This window comes from Sinohyriopsis cumingii, chromosome 18 (genome assembly GCF_028554795.1).
Source record: "Sinohyriopsis cumingii isolate HCF-2022 chromosome 18, ASM2855479v2, whole genome shotgun sequence".
Lineage (NCBI taxonomy): Eukaryota > Metazoa > Mollusca > Bivalvia > Unionida > Unionidae > Sinohyriopsis > Sinohyriopsis cumingii.
Window position 1 is genome coordinate 5431334 of NC_142978.1, and position 24824 is coordinate 5456157.

At 39.6% G+C, this 24824-nt stretch overlaps 1 protein-coding gene across 3 annotated transcripts in view; it reads left to right on the forward strand.

Moving 5' to 3' along the window:
- The window catches only part of LOC149776002 (calcitonin gene-related peptide type 1 receptor-like), a 229836-nt gene that overhangs the window by 95678 nt on the left and 109334 nt on the right, over positions 1–24824 (forward strand). For 2 of the 3 annotated variants that reach the window (XM_089941462.1, XM_089941461.1), the window contains exon 2: positions 17063–17158. The exons of the other annotated variant lie outside the window; for it this stretch is intronic. The gene's annotated coding sequence lies outside the window, so the exon portion shown is untranslated. The remainder of the gene's footprint in view (positions 1–17062; positions 17159–24824) is intronic. 3 annotated transcript variants of the gene reach the window in all.

Sequence of the window (24824 nt, forward strand, 5' to 3'; positions counted from 1 at the left end):
GATTTATTATGAAGCTGGAATTTAGTGTACAGAGTGTACATTAGATATACTAATTAAATACCAATCGGTAAAGTCAAAATGACTTATAAATAGTTTGTATCACGCATAATGAAAAATTAGAGAATAAAATTTTTGATGGCGGTGACCAAACGGACCAAATTAGGATACTAAAAACAGAGATATTATCAAAAGCAGTTTCCAGCCAAAATGGAAACTGCATAATTCACTTAGGCAATTTTGGCAGGTAGCTCGAAATTTTCCATATCGAGATTCCTGGGGTCATCAGAAGGTAAGGCAGCACCTGATTTTCAGCGCTGCTATCCTCAGTCCACATGATTCAGTCAGTACCACTCTTTAGCCCGAGGGTCCACCCGTCCATTGGACTGCTAACACCCCAGCTGGTAGTTTGCTTACATACTGAAGTGTAAAGTTTCCTTCTATTATTCAATAGCAGAAGACTCGTTGATATTCAGGTATTACCGGACATATGTCTTTCTTCTTCCACAATTATGTGGGTCCATGTGTCCGCACGTACATCATGTTTCCCATGCACCCACATAACACTCCGTCAAGATACCAGTCAGGGCTCTGATGTTACTCCTTCAATGTCGCCAAAGTGAATGATTCAGCAAAGACAGCTTTCCAGCGAAGTTATTCTGCATTACACTTGGTCGTCCCGGGAAAACATGTCGGTCCTTGTTTGGCTGGTGGCTCATCATTTGATGAACCTTCGTGATATAATAGCCGCGACGCAGGCGCCAAGATGCAGTGCACCACGATGTTAGCCGGTCCACGTTCTCTTGATGGATGGGGCTATGTGTACTATTGATTGACTGACTAATTGAATTTAACATGATTTCGTTCTCCTGTACCTGTAACACGGTTTATCCCTACACTGCAGGAAATTTTATTGCTCCTGTGGGAAGGAATTTGTGCTACTACTCCCAGGTATTTATGTGATCAGAGAGCACTTTTTAATTGAAGCCGTCAAGTCATGGGACTAATTGAAGTCCCTAACTACCTGAATGGAGGGCTTGAAACGAGTGGGAAAAGACCCAACACATACTCATTGTTCATGTATGTATCCACTGAGCAGGGTGAAGTGTTTATGAGCGGGAATAGACCCAATACACACTCATATTTATGATGTAATTGTCCTGAGTTTTCATAAACACACATACACACATATTCACATCAGTAATGAAGTGTGTTTATAATCACACTACTTCACACTCACTCAAAATGGCAATTTGAATAATCTCTTTTCTAGAGTACTGAGGTAGCCCTGAGAATGGCTGTTTTTTAACTCCAAATATACCTGGCTAAAGTTTACATCTCTCGGTTCTGGCACCACAGACACATCTTCGACTCCAATCCTACTCCCAATTGATGCGTGTGGCTGGTAAAGCAGAGGGGGGTTGACTGGCTTCACTCTCACAGTCTTCATTTTCAAGGATCGTGAAGACTTCCCTCTCTCTTCTCCTGTGCCACATGAGTGGATGCTGTGGCCTCCTTATTTCCTCTTTCCAGTTTTCAGTCTGGCGAACCACTGGTCATTGTACTGGTGACAAAGGCTGTGGCTGTGGTTCTGGTAATGTCTGTGGAGGCGTCCTCACCTCAGACATGACCTCACACAGAGGTCTTAACATGAGGTGAGGCAGGATGCCTCTCATCTGTCCCTCTTCTTCTTTTTTCTTTTTTCCTCTTCCTCCTCTTCTATCCTGCCTTTTTTGGCTATAGCCTTCATAGCCAGCTCATCCAATAAAATTCTGGCATAACACAGGTACATTTGGAGTTCAAGCAATTTAGCAATTCTGTTGCTCATGTTGTTTCTTTGGCGATGGATAGCCAGACGGACGAGTCCTCCCTTTAAATGTGTCAAGCCCGGACGTGAAGGAAAACATCTACATATACCAAAACGTACATGACACATATCATCATTCCAAAAAACATGAACACGTGTACCTAAAAGTAACACTCCTCACTTTTTACCTACAAATGCTAACTACAAACACATAAAGATTATTTTTAAGAAGCTACGGAAAAGAAGTGCTTATAGACACACAAATATTTTTTAAAACTTACTAACATACAATTGCCAACTGAATTAGCATCTCTTTTCTAGAGTATTGGGGTAGCCCTAAAAAGGGCTGTTTTTTGTTGACGGGAGTTTATGGCAATCTTTTATCGTCTAAGATTGCCTACCCGTCTGGCGACAGGCTTTTCCACAAGATAAGGTCTGCTTTTTCAGAAAGAGAAGGAGAATTCTTTCGTGTATGCACGGCAGTCGACAAAACCTATGTATCATTCCTGCTGCTGCTGTTGTTGCTGTATCTCTCTCTCTCTCTCTCTCTCTCTGCTTATCAAATCTGCACTTCTCCGTCCATTCTTCTTTTTCCTTCTTGATTTCCTCCCTGGAGAGCTCTTATATCAGGCCCTCGGTCACTTTTAACATTCTGACATTATCTATCTCTTCAGGCTTTGTCTGACACGATGTCAATTCACGTAAGCTTCGTTCAGCATGACTAGTTTGAGCCCATTTTCATAGGAGGACGATTCAACAATGGATGGTCAAACTGAGAGAGAGAGAGAGAGAGAGAGAGAGAGAGAGAGAGAGAGAGAGAGTCTTGGATTATAGTGGCGTTCGTACTGATGTACACGTGTCTCTGGTTTATGTCCGCACGGCGGACTGATAAATTGTTTCGGGGGAAGGCATTAGAGCCACATCCCCCAGGTGTTATGTGCTCACAGAGCACTGCTAATTTAGCCATCATGTCGTGGGACTAGATGTCCCTAACGAGCAGAATGAAGGGCTTTCATGAGTGGGAATGGACACAACATTGCATTTGTTAATGATGTTCCTTGTGGGATGGCTGGGGTTGTGTATGGAAATTTTAGCTGCATATATTAGTGTTAATTCTTCTCTTCTTAATGTTCAAGATGTTTCGCCTGAATCTGTAGTTCTTTAGAGCTACTTTGGAGTGTGCCTGTACATATGCGTATAGCTTTTGCTTGGATTATTCGAGTCTTTTAAGATCTGATGGTTTGGCAGAGGCATAGATCTGACACCCATAATCCAGTTTGGATCTAATTCAGGCCATGTAGAGTGTTAACAGTGTATCTTGGTCTACACCCCATTGTAAACCTTTGATGTTTTTCAAGAGACTAAGGTCTCCGTTACATTTTCGTACTAATTCGGTGATGTGATGATTCTATGTGAGATGTTGGTTCGCCTTGGATATACAGGGTTGGTGGTTCTATATTGTACCCTTTGGGGGTAGGGGTGATAGTATTTCCGTTGTTTTTCCTTTTGCTAGTTTGAACCCCCATTTATCGGCCCATTTGCCGATGTTAGTTAAATTGATTCGTAGTTCAGTTATTAGTTGTTGTTTGCGTGAGATCAACAGAGCGTTCTAGATCGTTTATTATATTGTTAAATAGGGTCGGGCTTAGGACACTTCTTTGTGGGGTGCCAATCTCTAGCACAAATTCTTCTGAATATTTTGCCCCATTTATGTGATGCGTCTGTCTTTTAAGATGTTTTTGATCCATTTGTGCATGTTGCCTTTGGTTACATAGTGGTTCAATTTCACAATGAGGTCATCAGTCCAGACTAGATCGAATGCTTTCTCAAGGTCTAAGAAAATAGCTAGGAGGTGTCGATCGTATTTTCGTTTAGTATTAAAAGCTAGTTTGATGCGAGACTCGAGCCTTATTAGTTAGTCTAGAGTGGATCTTTTATTGCGGAAGCCACTTTGGTTTTGTGAGTGAAGGTTCTTGCTTTCAAGGTGATGTTTGAGTCTGCTATTTCTAAGTGCTGATCTCCATTCGTCTAAGCTGAATATGTCATTTAGGGGAGAAATCCTTGGGTCTAGGTCAGTAAAGAGGTATGAATATTAATAATCTATTTTTGTTCTGTGTGCTTGAATTATGTTTGCTCATTCCAGCGAAATATTTTGCTAGATGTTCTGTCTTTTCTTTGTTAGTTGATGCACCCTCGATATTTGGAATATTGTTACTATTTTTGCCGCGCATTGCTTTTATTTTATTCCAAACCTGTTTTGAACTGCATTGCTTGATTTCAAGGGTGGAGCAATATGTTTGCCAAGATGTTTCCGTTGCTCTTTCGATGATATTGTTCGCTTGTTTTTCTTTTGTTTTATAGTCTGTATAGTCAGTTGATTGTCCTGCATGGCGAAATTTATTGTGGGCTATCTTTTTCTTCTTGATTATATTTTTGCAATCGTCGTTCCACCATGGGATGGCTTGTTTTTTATTTGGAGTGATATCAGTTCCAGTAGTGGGGATGCTTTGAGTGACGGCTGCATTTATCGCTTCAAGGAGTTTTTGGTTGTATTTGTCGATGTCGTCTTCCCGTAGGTTGGCTACAGTTATTCCGGCGAGCAAGGAATTTAATGAATGCCAGTTGGCTTTGTCTAGTCTCCGTTTAGAAACGTTTGAGGAAGTGGCAACTGGATTGGAAAGGTCTATGATAATAATTATGGAGACGGGGGTTGCTGCCCAACGTGGAGTCTCTGTCTACTTCCCAATTAATTATAGATGCTAATTTGGGTGTGCAAATTGTTAGGCCAATTGCCGATAGTGATCCATCCTTTGGTAAAATTCTGGTTTTAGTACCATCATTTAATATGACGAGATTGTTGTTGAGGACCCATTCTTCTTTTAATTTGCCTCTCTTGTTTTGGTGCTTCCCCCCCCCCCCATCTTTTGCTATATATCATATATTCAATCGTTGTGCTGATTAATTGGGCATAGTTAAGAGGGGAAACGGCACATGGCTTGCCAGCGTCATAGATATTAAATATTTCGAATACAAGTTGCCCACTATGGATGAGTATTGATTGATACTCAAGTGGTGTGGGATTATTGGGGTCATTTGTAGTTTTAGAGTGCTGTTGGAATGATCTATTTGGGAGTGTGTCGCTGACAAAGATGGCTAAACCACCACCCCTTTTCTCATTGTCTCTTATGGTGAAATTACTGATTGAATAACCTGGGATTTTTGGTATATTTGTAGATTTATGGTGAATGAGGGTTTCTCGGATAACTGTCATGATGCGATCGTTTCATCTTGACTGCAAAAAGTCAAATAACTACATTTTAAATGCTTTGGGTCCCTATATCCATGTAAAACCAAAGTCTTCCCTATATAAAGGGACAGTGTCTTCCCTTCATGTATTCATTTCATTCTCAAACCGAACGGAGGAGCCAACATAGATAGAACTTCTGATCAGACCTTTATGAGGCGTCATACGAGAGTTTTCTTCAGACAAGCCGAAGGACTGCTACCTCTCCTTTTCTAGATAAAATAAGATACTTGCTATATCTGTAAGAATAAATGGCATTGGGCTACAAAATGTCCAGACCGTCAAAAAAGCAAGACAGGTATCAGAAGAAACAAAAGTCAAGATACCTGTTATCATTGTCAAGAAAAAGGACATCGGTCTTCAGAAACAACAGGAGCAAGAGGAAGAGAAGGGTTCCGGACAGGAATAATAAGAAGAGTACCATCCCCAAATGAAGAAACCAGACACTTCCAGAAAGAGGAAAAAGAGAAGAAAACAAGAGGAGAAAGTGAGGAAGAAGAAGAGGAAAAAAACTGTGAAAGTGAAGAAATACAACAAAATCAGAGAGAGTTAATAAATAAAAAGACAGAAAAGAAGTCTATGAATTTTTTAAAGTGTTGTGAATTGGATTGTAACTTTTCACCAGAGAATATACCCGACAGAAAACTTAAGGGTTTCTTGGTTTTGATTGTTTAGAATAAGGACCTACATTCACGCACTCATTCACACACGTGCATCCTGGGAAAAAAAGGGATTTTGAGTTTCAATCGATTTTGGTAAAATGAATGATATCTCTATTCAAAAAAAGTGGGTGGCCCTGAAAAGGAGCGTTGGGTGTTGTTATTTTGTTTTTAATTCAGGAACGGGACGTATTCAGCTTTAACTGCATTAAACCTTTGCCACGGCCAAGGCCTACTTCTGTGTTCCGCTAGTCCAATTCCCGCCAAGCGTTCTAGAAACATTTCCTCTCTTTGGACCGAATAATGCGAGCCCCTTGCTAGATTGTTACCTGCGACTAGGACCGTGACATCACCTCATCTGTTCCGTTGTCGCCAGAGCGCGTGTATGTGTGTGTGTGTGTGTGTGTGTTTCGTGAATGAGATGTTTATTTATAAATTAATTGAACAAATCTGACATCATACTCGTGGCATAATGTCCAAAAAAAAAGGATTTAACAGAATGATGCTCACTGAGTTAAACAACTGATATAGGGAAATGATGTTCTTCCTAACTGGTAACATTTAGAACATGTAAGTCAAATAAGTAATCATACATGAATCACCGTACGGAACAAATATAATCGAAATAATTGATATATGTGTATGTCACCATGGACGATCAATGTTTTAAATACAAATATGAACATTGCTTCATCTATTACCAAGGATGGATAACAAGGATAATGAATAATTGATTTTACTCAAAGTGGTAATGAATAATGACTTAGCAACGGAACAGCTGTAACTCATTGCGTTCAGTTGACGATCACGACGTAGTTCCGGTTCCACAGCTCTCGTCGAATGGTCAAAGAACCACCACGTATAACCAGCCCAATTCAGTCTGCCAAAGGATACCTTGAGAGCTTCAAAATTCCATGTAAACCCGTTGGTCTCTAAGTTTTGGTCCCTCACTGCGAATAAACTAGTACTGTCCTCTTATTCAACGTCACGATAGCCAGCGGCGTACGGGTTCCTACACCGTGTTACGACTTCCCATACAAATTAGCTAAAAATATAATAAATAGAGCCGTATAGTATATGAGACAAGGATAGGTCTGAACGCATGAGATACGTTACGCATGTGCTAACATGAATTTGTTTTGTTACATCTTAAATCATTTCATTAGAACTACTGTACAGAAATTATTATTAATATAATAACCACGTTCGAGCATGAATCTGTCTCTGACAAAAATAATCTTACTAAATTTAACAACTCGAACATTTCTCTTATTTTAATACATATCACACTTAAATGAATTCGATTTGTGTGTTCAATAATTCAATGGCTACCTTAAAACAGAATATAGTTTATATGCTGGCGTGACGTAAAACTTTAGTCTTACTGTTATGTATATTTGATTTAATTTATATTTTATTAAATTTAATTGTTTGTAAGTTTAAAAATCATTTTTTTTCAATGCATGTCAAAGTTATGTAATTTTGTTTACTAGGAATTTCATATTTTTCAGAAAAATCAGTTTGACCTGAATCTCTTTATAAATACCTAATAATAGAAACGCTGTTTCTATTTCTGACTTAGTTCCCGACCTTGATTCAGAAATCACTGAGAGAAGTAAATAACTTTTTATTTTATTTTATTCTCGGAGTAAAATGATTGGTTTTTATCAAGGTCATACTGGGGTTACGTGATTTTGTTATATGTAAACAGCCTCCATTTCACAATTATGAGCTTTCTGAATTTGCGCATTATTTTGTTTAATAATGATGCTTAAAGAAAGATCTCTGAGTTGGTCTTTTTTCATTACACTGAAAGTGTCTGTTGTGGCAGTTTAGAGTTGTTTATAATTTTTATTTAAATTATTTGGATTCTAAAGGATAATTCTTTTTCTTGGACATATTTGAGTACTCATACAAAATTCTTGGACAAGGACATTTATTTAAATTTTGTTCTTACTTCAAACACCGGAATGTTATTTTCTGTGGTTCACAAAAGACTGCAAACATCACCACTATACTGACTACAGTATACGTCATCGCCTTCATTTTAGATTTTTCGTTGGGACTCAAACTTGAATTCATTAGAACATTTCATTGCTAGGACTTCTAAATTTGTTTCGTGGATTATTCACGGAATATTTTTGGATATGATTCTTAAAACCTTAATTTCTTCTTTTTTTTTGGATTAGTGTTTTTTTCTAGGGAAATACATTATTTGTTATATTTTTCAAAGCTTCTTGTTTTCTCTCTCTCTCTCTATTGTTACTGTTTATTAGAGTCTAAACAAGTAGCACAAGATTACAATCTGTAAAATGTAGAATAAATAATTCAATATCCAATATATCAACAAATTCTACCTCATCATGGATCAGTAACGCCTGAAGAATTATTTTCCGGAAAGGGGGTGGGGACGGTTGAGAATGTAGTGGTCAGCTATTAAGTTTTACGGGCATAGGACAAAACATGTTTTGAGATGAAAACCCGAAGGGGGTCCAAGTGCCCTCCCTCTTATGCCCTTATTTATGGACGCCTATGATGAACGGATAGCAAAACGAATTATATTTCACATACGTCTGCAGCTGAAGATTGCTTTCGGGAAGGTTATTGGTGTATGTCTTTTTCAACGCAGAATCAGCACCTGGTTTGGTTGGGTATTGCCCGCTGTAAGATATGTTGCTTTCCTGACTTTTTATTTGTTCAGGAAGCATTTCAAGTTGTGGACAGCTTCCTGACAAAACTAGTTGGTTTGTGATAGTACAGTCAGACATAATTCAGGAAGTACCCTGGTTATGGTGCAGATCGTCTTTCACTGCAATATATTTGCTCGTGCAACATTGGCTGAAAGGAACTGAGTATTTTGAAAAAAAGAAAGACAAAAATAAACCACCATCGGGCAACCTGTAAGCGCTAACGAAACCCGAGCATATAGTCATCATATATCAGTTCCGTGACAGTATGTGTGTGTGTGTGTGTGTGTGTGTGTGTGTGTGTGTCTGTGGGTGTGGGTGGGTGGATGGATGGATGGATGTGTATTTATGTATGTATGTATGTATGTATGTATGTATGAATGCGTTTGCGTGTGTGTGTGTGATTTGGATTTTTAACGTAGCTTTAAAAAAATTCAGTCATTTCGATATGATGTTTGCAGTGTGACAGTTTATAGTGATATCTAGCACTGGGGCATCATTCCGCAGACATGTAGCATGATGTCCCACCCGGTCACATTATCTTGACACCAGGCCAACCAGTCCTAACACTAACCTCTTAATGCTGACCGCCAAGCGAGGCGGCTGTTAGTAAAACGAGCAAAAATCTTGCAGTGAAACACCTGATTTCCAACTTACGACCAAAGCGGACGCTTTAACCACTAGGCCACCGGAGCGGTCCATGTACATGTATGTATGTATGTATGTATGTATGTATGTATGTATAGATGGATCGATGCATGTATGCATTCATGCATGCCTGTATCTATGTATTTGTCTGTCTTTCTATGAATCCATCTTACTATTCATTTGTTTGACTATTTACAGTCTATAAACTCATTTCTATCCATCTGAATATCTCTCTCTCTCTTTATCTATCTATATATATCTACATATATATAGATGTATATATATATATATATATATATATATATATATATATATATATATATATATATATATATATATATATATATATATATGTTTGTATGTATATATGTGTATATATATATAGGTGTATATATATGTGTGTGTGTGTATATATATATATATATATATATATATATATATATATATATATATATATATATATATATATATATATATATATATATATGTATGTATGTGTGTGTGTGTGTGTATATACACACACACACACACACACACACACACATATATATATATATATATATATATATATATATATATATATATATATATATATATATATATATATATATATATATATATATATATATATATATAATCTCTTGGCATCCGTCCGTCTACGGTAGACGATGGCGTAGCTCCAAAGTACGCTTTTGCTTATCCTTCTTTTTAGCTCTCTTTTCAGCTTGTTTTATTCTTCTCTTTTCATCTGCGTTTTGAACTCCCTGCCTGACAGCTAGACGCCAGCTGGAACGGATGTTTGCACAGCTCTCCCAGTCGTTGACATTGATGTTTGCTCTCTTCATATCCTTCTTGCAAACATCTTTGTAGCGCAGATGTGGTCGTCCAGTTGGTCATGCACCTTCTGCTAAACCCCCATATAACAGGTCCTTGGGAATGCGACCTGGGTCCATTCTCTTGACATGGCCAAGCCAGCGAAGGCGCCTCTCGCTGAGTATGGAGAACATGCTGTTCATGTTGGCGCGTTCTAGAACCTCTGTGTTGGGTACTTTGTCCTGCCACTGGATGTGCAGAATGCGGCGCAGACATCTCAGGTGGAAGCTGTTGAGTTTCCTCTCGTGTCTTGCATAGGAGGTCCATGTTTCGCTGCTGTAGAGAAGTGAGCTGAGCACGCAGGCTTGGTAGACACGCAGTTTGGTCTTCTCTGTGAGGTTGGGGTTGTTCCAGACCCTCTGGTTAAGTCTGACCATCACTGCTGCTGCCTTGGCAATCCTGCCGCTCACCTCAGAATCAATGGAGAGTGAGCTGGAGATGTTAGACCCGAGGTATGTGAAGTTCTCGACAACTTCCAAATTGTACCCATCGATGGAGACAGAGGGAGGGGAGTCTGTGTCCTGTGCCATGACATTCGTTTTCTTCAAACTGATGGTCAGTCCAAATTCCTTACATGCATGGGAGAGGCGGCATACCAGCTGCTGAAGTGCATCTTCGTGTGTGATGTCAAGGCTGCATCGTCGGCAAAGAGCAATTCACGGATGAGTACCTCTGTGACTTTAGTCTTAGCACGGAGACGGGCGATGTTGAACAGCTTGCCGTCAGCCCTGGTATGGATGTACACTCCCTCGTTGCAGTCCTTGAATGCGTACTGGAGAAGCATGGAGAAGAAGATGGCAAAGAGCGTCGGGGCAAGGACACAGCCTTGTTTGACTCCGCTAATGACTGGGAATGCATCAGATGTTGTGGTCTAAGGTTGACATTGCCCGGGGTGGGAGTGGGAGACAAGCGCCCCAATCCTCCAAAATGCCCCATACGGCCTGCGTCTCTTACTGCCTCTGTCAACTAAAATCCAGCCCCTGGCCTTCGCGAGTGGTTTAGATTTGAAGCCCGGCAGACCATGTTTTCTACTAACAGGAGAAGGGGTGAAGGCGGCCCACTGGCGCCTTAAAACCAGTTGCTTCGGGTAGATGGGACTCGTAAACCTTGGATGGTAGCTCATCTAGGAGAAGGAAAACTCCGATTCCAAACCTCTGCTGCCTTGTGGCAATAGCCACTCATAGGAAAGGCTAAGGGAGTAAACGCCGACAGAAAACCCATAGATTGAGTCCCTAAGGCGGTATGATATTGACTTCAACGTCATTCCGGCAACTCCTGCGACGCCGTTGGTGCCAAGTTGTATCGGCATTCGTCGTTCCCTTGGGCACACCAGCTGCGTGGAGAGGGGGGATCTGCTGTATGGGCAACAGCTGATTCTCCATACCACCCTGCCCAGGCTTCATAGCTCCACTGGAGAGGACACTCCAGCGTTGTCGTACGGCGTCGGCACAACACGAGAAGTAGCAGTTTACCCAGAGGTGTAGCTGGGGGGGGGGGGGGCAGGGGGGTACATATGTCCCCGGGCGCCAAGGTACAGGGGCGCCAAAATGAGGCTTACAACGTTACATTATAATAAGTAAACAAGGGTAATATTCAAAAATATGATTAAACGGGGAGGGGGCTGGGGCGCCAATTTTATAGTTCGTCCCCGGGCGCAAAATATCATAGCTACGCCTCTGAGTTTACCGGTTCTAAGTCAAAGCTCGATTGGCGTAGAGCTTGGCGCCAGGGGTTACTTCTGACGGTGGGAGAGATCACCAGGTCTCACTGGACAGCTACCGCCCGCCTCAAGCTGGGCAGCCCCCAGTCAGTAAGGTGCTGCCCGCCATGGCCTGCCTGCTTCGCTGGGTGCGTGGAGCTTAGAGAACCATCTCGACAAGTGGGCCACAAAACTCTGCACCAGGAAAGACTAAAAGAAGAAATAAAAAGACTCCAACTCTTCGTTTTGCAACCTGGAACATCAGGACCATGTGTCCTGGATTGACCACTGACCTACAGCAGATCGACGATGCACGGAAGACTGCCGTCATTGACAGAGAACTCTCCCGACTGAACATCGACATTGCCTGCCTCCAGAATACCCGACTGGCTGACAGCGGCACCATCAGGGAAGCCAATTACACATTCTTTTGGCAGGGGAAGCCCTTGGATGAACCTAGGCAGCATGGTGTAGGCTTTGCCTCAAGAACACGCTAATCGCCTTCATTGAACCTCCATCATCAGATACTGAGAGAATCCTTGCCCTCCGGCTGTCAACATCCTTAGGCCCGGTCAACATCTTCAGCGTGTACCCTCTGCTCCACCTACGAGAAGAAAAACAAGTTTTATGAGGCTCTGGATCAGGCAATATCCAGTATCCCCAACAATGAAAGCCTTTACTTACTAGGAGACTTCAATGCTAGATTGGGAGCTGACCATGAGGCCTGGTCCACCTCTCTCGGCTTTTACGGAAGGGGCAAGATCAACGAGAATGGTTAGCGACTGCTGCAGATGTGCTGCTCCCACAGCCTATGTGTGACCAACACTTTCTTCAAATGCAAGGAGATCCACCAGGTGTCGTGGAGACACCCACGTTCACGCCACTGGCACCACCTAGACCTCGTCATCACCAGGCGTGCAGAACTGGCCAGTGTCCTCCTTACCCGCAGATACCACAGTGCCGATTGTGACACGGACCATTCCCTCGTGGCCAGCAAGGTGCGAATATTACCCAAGAAGCTGCACCACGCCAAAAAGAGGGGTCACCCACGTATCAACACCTGCTGTGCAAGCAACCCAGAGAAAACACAGCAGTTCATCAGCAAACTGAAGGAAGCCCTCACCAAAGTGACACCTGATGACACCATTGACTCCATGTGGTCCCATATCCGTGACTCTGTGTACAATTCAGCCATCACAGCTTACGGGAAGAGGGAGCGAAAGAATGTCGACTAATATGAGGCAAACTGGGAGGAGATGGAACCTGTGACTGAGGCAAAGAGGAAAGCCCTCCTGGCATACAAGGCTGCACCTAGCCCCAGAACACTACAAGCCCTCAGGATTGCAAGGAATAACGCCCAGAAGACCGCCCGCCGCTGTGCCAGCACCTACTGGCTGAACCTTTGCAACAGTATACAGACAGCTGATGACATCGGGGATACAAGAGGAATGTATGAGGGTATCAAAAAGGCGACAGGCCCCCCCCCCCCAGCTACAAGACCGCCTCCCCTCAAGTCCAAGACGGGCGAAGTCATCACAGACCAGGGGAAACAACTGCAGCAATGGGTTGAGCACTATCTCGAGCTATATGCAACCCAAAACAATGTCACTGGAACTGCCCTGGACGCCATTCCAGACCTGCCTGTCATGGAGGAGCTAGACACACAGCCCACCCTGGAAGAGCTCGGAAAAGCCATCGATTGCCTTGCCTTTGGGAAGGCTCCTGGAAGCGACGGCATTCCGCCTGAAGTCCTCAAGAGCGGAAAACCAGCACTGCTCCAGCCCCTACACACACTCCTCTGCCTTTGCTGGGAACAGGGATACATCCCACAGGACATGCGTGACGCCAACATCGTCACTTTGTGCAAAAACAAAGGAGACCGTAGCAGCTGCAACAACTATTGGGGCATCTCCCTCCTCAGCATCGTCGGAAAGGCTTTCGCCCGTGTTGCCTTGGCGCGCTTGCATATCCTAGCCTCCCGCGTCTACCCAGAGTCCCAGTGTGGATTTCGAGCCGGCAGGTCAACTGTAGACATGATCTTCTCACTACGTCAGCTGCAGGAGAAGTGTCGCGAGCAGCAGATGCCCCTCTACATTGCCTTCATAGACCTGACGAAGGCGTTTGACATGGTTAGTTGGAGTGGACTCTTCAGACTCCTGCAGAAGATCGGCTGCCCCCCACGTCTGCTTGCTGTCATTTTGTCGTTCCACGAGAACATGCATATATATATATATATATATATATATATATATATATATATATATATATATATATATATATATATATATATATATATATATATATACATACATACATACAGACATACACACACACTCACACACAAACACACACACACACACACACACACACACATATATATATATATATATATATATATATATATATATATATATATATATATATATATATATATATATATACATATGTGTGTGTGTGTGTTACACCTGTCATTATCCATTATTTGCTATTTGACGGTCTAAGCACCTATTAGCAGACACTTGACGAGTCTTATTATTTCGATCATTAGTCTATAAAATGGTCGGAAACTGACATTTAAATAATGCATTTACTTTTCAAAACAGAAGATTAGGAAGCTCCTGAAACTGAGTAAGCTTATGTACGAGATTCAGTTTCAACCCACAGCCAATCAGATAGGTGTTTTCATGCAGTAAACGTCTTTTTCATTGGTTGACATGCATTTTTAATCAAAGAGTCGCTGTCGACATAAATTGGAATGGTCTTCAGGCAAATACAAATTTACCTTTGGTGCACTCCATATAAGTTATTTCAGAATAATGTATTATTCTAATTACCAGAACGAGTACCCAGTATGTTGTTTTAGAGTGCAAGATCTTATCATAATATGGGCTGTAAAAATGCGTCTTAATTATCTAGATACTGCGCTTGTCTTCTTTACAAATCATTGTCAGCTCCCATCAGTTACAAACGACCATATGTGATACAGAAAACATGCAGCTTATCAGAGCTGCGCTGATGCAAATATTGTGCAAAAAAGGATTGTTTAATACTGTATTGAAACTTATTATGACAAGGGATGTAACTCCGCAAATCTTAATTGATTTTTGAACTGGTGCTTAATCGTTAAGCCTGCCTTCGAAGTTATTGAAGACAGGTTTCCACGCTGCTATAATGTGAAACTTGATAGTGATTTTGAAGTTAATAGATAGGTTCTAAGCGAGTAGGGCGAAAAAGCTTATTCCACTGTGGTTTCATCTTGTACAAGAACAATAGAACGCACTGCAGATGAAACAAAAACTTACATACTTCATTATACATACTTCATTATAAATGCTTGCCTAGTGCTAAGTTTGGATTTTATTTGTGATTTGAGATGGAAGAGGAAACATACTGTACATGAATGGTTATGTGTTGTTTACCGTGGAAAAAGACGACGGATTTGAATTTAACAGGAAATAGATACATATCTATAAATTTGCTCTAACCGTCGAAATTGTTGTTTGGTTCTTAGGAGGAGTAGAGTTGGAAATGATTCATTTCGTAGGGAAGACCAGAGCAGCGCAGTTGTGTGCAGTTCGCACAGAAACAAACCCACGTTTGGTCCTAACTGAGCATAGATCATGCGTGTGACTTTACAGTGTTTGTACATTGTATATATTCAGTTTTGGTTTAATGCTTTACGGCACAGCAAATATTTAGGTTATTTAGTGACGAACCAACTGGAGTAAAATGTTTTGCCTAAGGGCACAACACTGTAGCTTTCCAACACTTGTTCGATGGTAGGGTTCGAACCCGCATCCTTGCGGTCGTGAGTTCGGCACGCTAATCACAGAGCGACCGTGGTACCGAGAAGTATTACGTTATGCGTTGAAAGGATTGAAACAATTACATAATTAGAGGCTGTTTTATGAGTGACTACTATCTAGGAACATCCTGCATTAATGGCTTTTTCATAGGCAATTATCAGACAATCGACTGGGGACTGAAGTAAGTGGAAAATTAGAAACAGATTACTTTATGTTATGGATATTATAAAGGAATGAATGATAAATAAAATGCTATCTTTCTTTTTCTTTTTCTCTTTATTTCCTTGTTTCTGCGGAGTGGGCTTATCATATATATCTGGTCTGCAACCACTGTATTTGCATAGAGAGTTTTCATATTATAGGATGGCAAATTACGGTAGAAACAGCACTCTGCGCGGATTGTTTACATTCTGTGAATACATTTAGATCCAGTCTTGGACTGCCCATGTTGATTCTGTTCAGAGAATTTGCAAATATCAGTCTGAGAAAAAACAATGGCAAAAATGTGCCCTTTGGAGTTTGTTCGCATCGAGCAGATACACCTTGATTTCATCCCTTGAAAAGGTGTCGACGTCTTAAACATTGTGTTAAAATGTACATGGCGTTAAAAGACGATTGGATGGTATAAAGCCTATTTGATTTTACAATACTATTTTCCTTACCGTGATGTTGTATTTTTAATGTAGCTTTAACAGTTTTTCAGTCATATCAGTCTGCAGTGTGGCAGTTGAAAGTGATGTCTAGCACTGGGGCATCATGTCATAGACATATAGCATGATATCATAACCAGTCACACTAGGTCGACCAGTAAGAACACTAACCTCTTAGTGCTGAGAGCCAAGTGAGGTAGCTTTTTTATCAGCCTTTGGTATTACTCAGCAGGGGCTCTACTCTGCGACCTCCAGCATCCGAAGCGGACGCTCTAACCACTAGGCAACCGGAACAGTCCTTCGTTTTGTTTATTAATATATTTTTAGTTACTCAACGTACAAACAGCGCCGTCTAATATTCCTCGCTTTCGTTTCACGTCGTTTTTACAAAAAATGTCGTTGATATTCTTTTGAGTTGTATTTCACTCATGCTATTAAAGCAACAACTATTTAGAAAGCATAAAAAGAGGGTATGTAATGAAAACAAAACTGCGTTCGTGTTTTGTACTGAGTCTGGGGATAGAACTCGTTTGATATTGCATATGAATACGTCTCGGCCGCCGACTCAGAACAAAAGACAAATACAGTTTTGTGTATATATGTTTCGAAAGAGGAGAGTAATGTTTGTTTATCGTACCAAGACTGCGTGTAGTTGTCCTGCCATCTACATGGGTATCCGCATCACGAGTCACGTGTCCACGTTTCATAGTTCTTGATCGCTTCTGCATTTCGAACCGAAGTGGCACGTGCATCAGGCTTGAAAGGGTAATATGATATATGAAATGTAACTTTAGATCGTGTGTGTATTGTAAAACCCACTTTGTCTGGGTAATTTCTTGCACAGACAAAATATGTCTTAGTACTCATAGTTTTAAACAAACGCGTTAGTAAAAAAAATCACACGAGATTTCAATTTATAATTTTTATTTCAGGATGCGCTAATATGTTGGTTGTTATCTACAGACTTAATGCGGCAGCCGGAGTTTCAGTAAATGAAATCAAGGGAGGTGAATTGCCTTTTGATAACGGTAGGACACATCCACTTATACCCAGAGACAGAGAGACAGACAGACAGACAGGCAGACACACAGAGACAGACAGGCCCAATTAATTGTGAATTTTATGGGTAAAAGAAATCGGTAAACGGTGATATTACTACATTTTGCTTGACACAGCGTTGATTCACACCAATGTAGATTAGAAAACCTTTTTACCATTTAAATAGTTTAGTAGTCGACTGTTTACTCTCGAGTTTGTCACTTCGCCTAAATATGCCCTTTAAGCAAAGCCCACTCTCCTGTTGATCTCGTGGTTTTGGCGAGCAAATAATTTACTAATGACATGACATAATGGCTAAATCACGTTTCGTACGCTTATTAATACATATATTAATATGAATATGAAAACTATGCTCTACTGATTAGTGTTGTGTTAAGAATCGATAAGACACACGCACCCACGCACGCATGCACGCTTCCACACACACACACACACACACACACACGGGGATTTATAAATCCACTTTCCCGACACCAGGACAAGTTCACATTCGATTCAGGCAAGTTCAAGTTTGAAAGAAACTTGCCCACGGGCAAGTCCAAACATTGCTAGAGAGATGCAATATACAAGGTTTTATTGAATATCGGTAGTCTGAGTAAAATGAATAAAACACTAGCTCTGTTCTTTTTTTCTTTTTTTGGGGGGGAGGCACCGGACAAATGCCCCCCCCCCCCCCCCCGCCTAAGAATAAAAGTGTTTTTATGGTTCACTGAGTCCCCCAGATATGTTAAATTGTTTTTTAATTTAAACAGAATTTCGATCAAAAATTTTAAACTAATTTTTGACAGGGTATTTATTTCCTAGTGTATTCTATAGGATTGTTCTTCCGAGTCGGTTTCGATCACCTGACTCGGAGTCACTCTCCTAGTATCTTTGTTACCTTGGCTAAAGGTCGCCTACGTCCCGTGTTTGCTATGTGTGAATGTGCTGTATGGTTTGTTCATGCTATAGCTGTGTTCGTGTTGGGACAGCCGTCTATATCGAATTCTTCCCTAGTTGTCCTGCGATCCTTATAACATGGATCTTCTAGATTTTGTACATATTTATATTTCCAAGTTTTTAGAATAAGAAATTTGAATTTTGGGCGAAGTAACGGTGTAATAATATTTTTAGGAAGAAAAAAAACCTATTGTTTTAGTGTGTGCTATGTGTGTGTCGTTCTTCGCAAATCTATATTCTGCTGAGGTCAGCTGTGTTCGAGAGAGCTCCATATTTACTTAATTTTTTTTTACTTCACTCTCTCGAACAAGGCTACCTTTATTTATTTATTATGTTTCCGAAAAGGGTAGCCAAAATTTGTATTTCCTATACAGTTGAGTGACAGTATAGGTGTTAGTATAGATTGGTTTCTATTGTGTTGTATGTCTACTTTTCCGGACCATGTCGCATGTCTGTTCCTTCCTTCCTAGCTCAATGTGAGTGTAGGTCTCTGTCCGTGTTTCGTTCCAATAATTCTCAAAGATGAAAGAAAGGTATTAGTATTCAATATACATTTGCTTAAGTATAAATGGAGAGGTATACGTTCTACTATTATTTATCAAGAGTAGGCAGGAGTAATGTCCCATTGGGGTAACTACCGTTGGTAGTTATCATTTCATATGCCTCTCACTCTAGTTTATTTCCCTATGACTATTATTTGGCCACAGGCCCTCACTGTTGTAACGATTTAGTCAGTAATTTTATATAGTGTATTTTCAGTCAAATTCCCATCAAGATATAAAATGCTTTGTTTTTTTATATTTATCTGTTTTGTTTATTTCAGGTATTACCTTTTCCTTATTAATTTTTGTTTTTTCACATTGCATTATCACATGGAATTTAGAAAATGGGCCTATTTTACACAGTGGACATTTTGGCGGTACTCTGACCATGCACCGTCTCACTGCAGCCTCGCCTGTCAACCATGCATTGTGCATGTATTTGAAGCAGAGGCTTTGAATTTTAAGGGAGCCTAGTTTCATCCAGTGCCCCCATGCTCTGTCCCAGTTAACGTATAAATTTTCTTTTTCTGCCGTGCTTTTAATAATTTTTGTTACGTCCTCCCTTATCCAGTTATATGTTAAGGTTTCTTCTTTATTCCATAGTTCTTTTTTATCTCTATATTTTATTATTAATATTTTTATGTTTTTGAATGTTCTTGGAATTTCTAATAGTTTTATTAATTTATTATTTTTGTAAATACCGTCCCTATTTCTTATGGAGAATCCATAACGGCATATGTAAATACCTTCCCATGGACTCTTCGGTTCTACCCTTAGCCTCTTAAATCTATTTAAAATATTGCCTGCTTTAAGTAGTATACGGCTGGGGAGTCCTACCCCTCCCCTTTCTTTAGCTTTATATAGTGTTTCTTTATTAATGCAATGAAGTTTAAAATCCCAAATGTAGTCTATTATATTATTTTCTATTGTGCTTAATGCTTTGTTACTAATATCTATAGATTTTAAGATATAATTAATATGGGCGTACATGTATGTTTTCGCTACTTGTACTCTCTCCATTAGGCATAGTGGCGTTAGTGCCCAGATTTTCACATTCTGTTCGATTGCTTCTCTTATTTGTCTGCAGTTTTCCTTCTCTTCTTTTTCTCCAAAATTGACTCCCAAAACTTTGACCTTTTTCTTGATTAAATGTGGGGTAAACCTGGGTGGTTTCCTCTCCAGTTTCCTGTTTTGAGTATTTCCGTTTTCTCATGATTAATCTGTGATCCTGATGCTTTGCTAAATTTGTCAAATTCTTGGATCAGGTGTTTAAAGGAGTTATGATCCTTTATAAAGTTTGTACAGTCGTCGGCGTGTTGTAACATTTTCACTTCTTTTATATTCGGTATTTTAATACCTTCAATATCTTTATTTAGTTCAATGCTCATGCTTAGTATTTCAATTGCTATTACATATCATAGCATAGATAGTGGGCAGCCTTGCCTCACCGATCTTTTAATATCCAATTTACCCGTCTTTGCTCCATTCACCTGCCCTCTTGAAGTTATTTTTTGTACAGGATTTTGGTCCATATTTGAAATCTGTTTCCAAAGCCAAATTTCTCTAAGACATTTTGTATATAGTTGTGTTCTAATCTATCAAAGCTTTTTCTTGGTCAAAAAGTACCATAGCAGCTTTTTGTCCACTATCATTTATATGTTCAATAAGTGTTTTTATATTTAATATATTATTTTATATGTCTCTGCCTTTGGGACCACATGTTTGATTTATATTTATTATTTTCCCCATTTCCTTTTTTATCCTATTCGCTAAAATTATTGCTTTTTATTTTATAGTCCGTATTTCGGCTGGAGATGGGCCTCCAATTTTTAAGATCTTCCCTATCCCCCTCTCCTTTATACAGTAGTGTTATGATCCCTTCCCTCATACTCTCTGTCATGACATAATTTCTAAGTAAAATATTATTATACAACTATTCTAAGATGAGCGACAACTCACCACAGAATTTCGCATAGAAGTCCGTGGTGAGTCCATCTCCACCTGGGGATTTTCCTTTGCTGAGGGTTCGGATACTTTCCACTATTTCTTTTTGCGAGATGAACTCATCACATAAGTCTTTATGTGCTGATGATATCCTCTGGCACTGAATATTTTTTAGATAGTCATCAATTTTGTAGTCTTCAATTTTTTGAGATGTATATATTTGGGTGTAGTATTCCTCAATGTATTTGAGTATTTTATTTTTATCAGTAGTTTTTGCCCCATTAATTCTCAAGGTCTCCATAATTTTTTCTCCCCCTCCTAATTTCTTCTCGCTTAAAAAGCCCTTCCGCTTTTCTATATATGTGTGAATTTTCCCGCTCTCATTTCTTTACCCCTGATGTTTTCTTCTATTATTTTGTTTGGTCTATCGTTTAGTTTTTTTTTCCATATCTGCTGTGTTTTCCCTCTTTAACTGCCGTTCACTTTCCTCTTTCTCCATTTTAAATTGTTTACTTCTGATATTTGAAGTTTCAATAGCTATACTTTTTATTTTTAATTTAAACTTATCCTGATCTCTAATAATATCCATGTTTCCTCTTTCAGTAAACCTTTTTAATTCATTTTTAATTTCGTTTATAAAATTTGGATCCTCCAATAACTTATTGTTAAATTTCCAGCCCCCTTTTCCCCAGTTCTTTTTAGCTTTAAAATTTACTGTCATGTATATAAGTTCGTGATCAGAGATCTTAAAATCAATAATTCCTGCCTCTTTGTGTGTTTCTTCGTTAAAGTTTGTACACAAGAATTTATCTATTCTACTCCCTTTGTTTATTTTATATTCATATGTATATTGTTTCCTAAGTATATTAACTGCCGGTATACATCTTTAGATGTATGCCTATTTATGAAGTTTTCCATTTCTATCTTAAATCTTATATCATTGGTTGTTAGTTCCCCCTCCCTATCTATATTATCCTCTACCCAGTTATAGTCCCCTCCTAATATTACGTCTTCCACTGTATATCTTTATAGATATTTTGATAGATTTCTAATAAATTCCTGTCTTGGATATTTGTTGGAAGGCATACAGAGGTTAATAAAATGTATTTTCCCAATTTTGACATGTAGTAGTCTCCCTTTAAAATCTTTACCCTCTTCTTTTCTCTTCCGTTGGATTCCTGGTTTATTTTTAATTATTGTTGCCACCCCACCCCACCCCCTTTCACATCATTCCCCTCAAAATCATTTTTCAACAGAATTCCATTTAAGTGACTTTCACAAAAAGATATCACATCATTTTTAAGACCATTATGGGTTTCTTGTAAAAAACAAAGAATATCATAATTTAGGTCTTTATTGAATTTGGCAAGTTTTTCTATATTTATTCCATTTACATTTATTGAGTATACTTGGAAGTTCGTTTCTTCCATTTCTGGTTGCCTCCAGGTTGCCGCATTTATGGTTGCCACTTGATTTTCTTCTGATTTTTATTCATAATAAATGTTTAGACTTTTATTCAACGGGGGCACTGGCTTCAGAGTCAACCCCCCCCCGTCAAAAGGGTGGGTGGGGTTTCTTCTGTTGAATTTGTATTTCCTTTGCTTGCTTGTTCAGTCTTGTTCTCTGTCGTATTGTCTTCCATTTCTTTTCTTTGCATTTCATCCGTCTCACTCTCGTATTCACGTCCTGTTTCATAATCATAATCATTTCCAGTTTATTTGTCATTTTCCTGTTCAAATCTAGTTTCATTTTCTGTTTCTGTTTCCATTGTTACTATTGTTTCTTCTTCGATTGCTTCCTCCCTTTTCTTTTTGGTTATGGTTTTCTTCCTCTCTGTCACATTTTTCGTTTCTTCTATTGTATAATCTTCATTTCTTCCTGTTTCGCCCTCCTGGGGTGATTCTGGTCCTGTGGCTGCTTTTCATTTTATTCTCAACTTTGGTATGGGCGTGGATGTTAGAGGTTGAATTCCTATTATGTCATTCCCAGTATGGTTGTCCTGTTCCTCTTCCTCTGATAGGCATCCGTACCTATTTCTCAACGTTAGTCCCTCTTTGTTGTTTGGGGTTTTTGAAGGTCCCGATTTGTTTGGGCTAAGTACTTTATGCCACTCCGGTGTTGATTGATTCTTTATCCCTTATTTCTGTTAGGTCCATATTCGCGAGTGAGCTTCCCGTTACTTCCTTATTTTGCTCTTTTTCAGTTCTGACTTCTTTTATGAGTTTTAGTATCGGATCGGGTTCTTGCATGTTACGATTTAGTGGTGCAGCTGCCACCCTACTTGCGTACGTATCCCTGTTGGTTGTGCCTTGCGCTGTTTGTTCTACGCCTGGGCAATCACGTGGTTCGTGTCCCGTTTGAAAACATCTGGGGCATCTCCGATCTTGCTCTGCTCCTCTATACCAGCTTCTGAGTTTGAACCCATGACATAGAAAAAAGGGGTATTTTCTTTGCATCTTCTTTTTGCACATAAATAATTCTGTTTCCGGATTTGATCGGCGCAAAACCCCAAATTGTTGCCATCTTGTGGGTTACAACCTTCGCTCCGAATTTCTTTTCAACTTTTAGAACAAGTTGATCTGTATCCACTTCGATTGGAAGTCCCACAATATGAATCTCTGTTAACTTAGGCTCGATATTCTTTGTAAAGGGTTCTGTCTCCATTACCACTACTCTCATTCCTTCTATTTCCATTTCTGTCATTTCTAATAACGGAGTTCGATCTTTTGTGTATATCACATATTTGTTCAGTCCTCCATTTTTGAAGCGCATCTATCTTCCCGATCTCTGCTCCCATGACATGTAATGCCATCAGTATTTCCGCTTGTCTTGGTGCTTGTGTGGCTCCTTCAAAATCCAAAGTCTGACATCCTTGTGGATGGTGCACAAGTAGTCGTCTATCTTCTACTCTAGTTCTGAAGTACTGGTTCAGTTTAGATCTTGTCATTACATTTCTTTCCTCCATGGTTTCCATTGTAGTAAGACAAAGGCTAAATCTCTTGATTAAAGTTCATATAACACAATTCCTTGAAAAAAACAGGTACCACACCACTGTATAAAGATTCAATGTATATAAAGTTATTGTAATGTCAATACTAGGGCGGTCGTGTTATAGTAAGTCTCTTGAAATAGGATAGCACTAATCCCCTTGGGTTGAGTACTTCTCAAACCTACCTTTGGCTGACCGTCCAAGAAAGTTAATATGAACAAAATAAACACAAATGGCAAAACTAACAATAAAATAGTGCAAAGTTTCCCAACTGGAGCTTTGTTACCGTCAAACTGCGATGTTCATTTCATAATGCTTTATGTTCTGCCCTGCAATCTCGCTGCACATAATGTACCTGCCCCTTTACTTAGTGTTTATATGTATCACATTTTTCAAGATAACTGACCACAGTTTATTTCATCTATTGTACGTGTCATTTCCTTCCTATAGCCAATATCAAGTCTCAAATGTTCTCGCGCAAACTTGATAATGTGATTATTTACTTTTTAAAGCAAGTTTTGACGGATAAGGAATATACACATTAAAATCGCAATATGTGTGCGTACCCGGAATTCACCGGAATTAACCGACTTTCATGTCCTAAGTAGCCTCAGTCAGTTTCTTAGATTTCTGACCATAAACAATCTGCTTTTCAAAGCTTGTTTTGATGTCAATTTTAGAGTGAGTCTGTTTTAATTGTTAATAACACAAACTCATGTCATTTCTTTGACGGGTGTGTTTAAAAATAAACGGCATGCGTCTGTAACGATTAACCGACAGAAGAACTTCGTTCATAATATGATGGATATTACAAAATTGTAGCACTGACAAGCGGTATTTATGATCTGTTGTTTACGTGATAATTACAGGAGACCGATTCTTACTTGCTCAGCTAACAATTAAATGGACAAATGTAAGTGCTCTCAAATCATCCTGAAATTGGAATTGTGAGATATTTTGATACATGTCGGCAATGTAAGTGCTCTCAAATCATCCTGAAATTGGAACTGTGAGATATTTTGATATATGTCGGCAATGTAAGTGCTCTCAAATCATCCTGAAATTGGAATTGTGAGATATTTTGATACATGTCGGCAATGTAAGTGCTCTCAAATCATCCTGAAATTGGAATTGTGAGATATTTTGATACATGTCGGCAATGTAAGTGCTCTCAAATCATCCTGAAATTGAAATTGTGAGATATTTTGTTACATGTCGGCA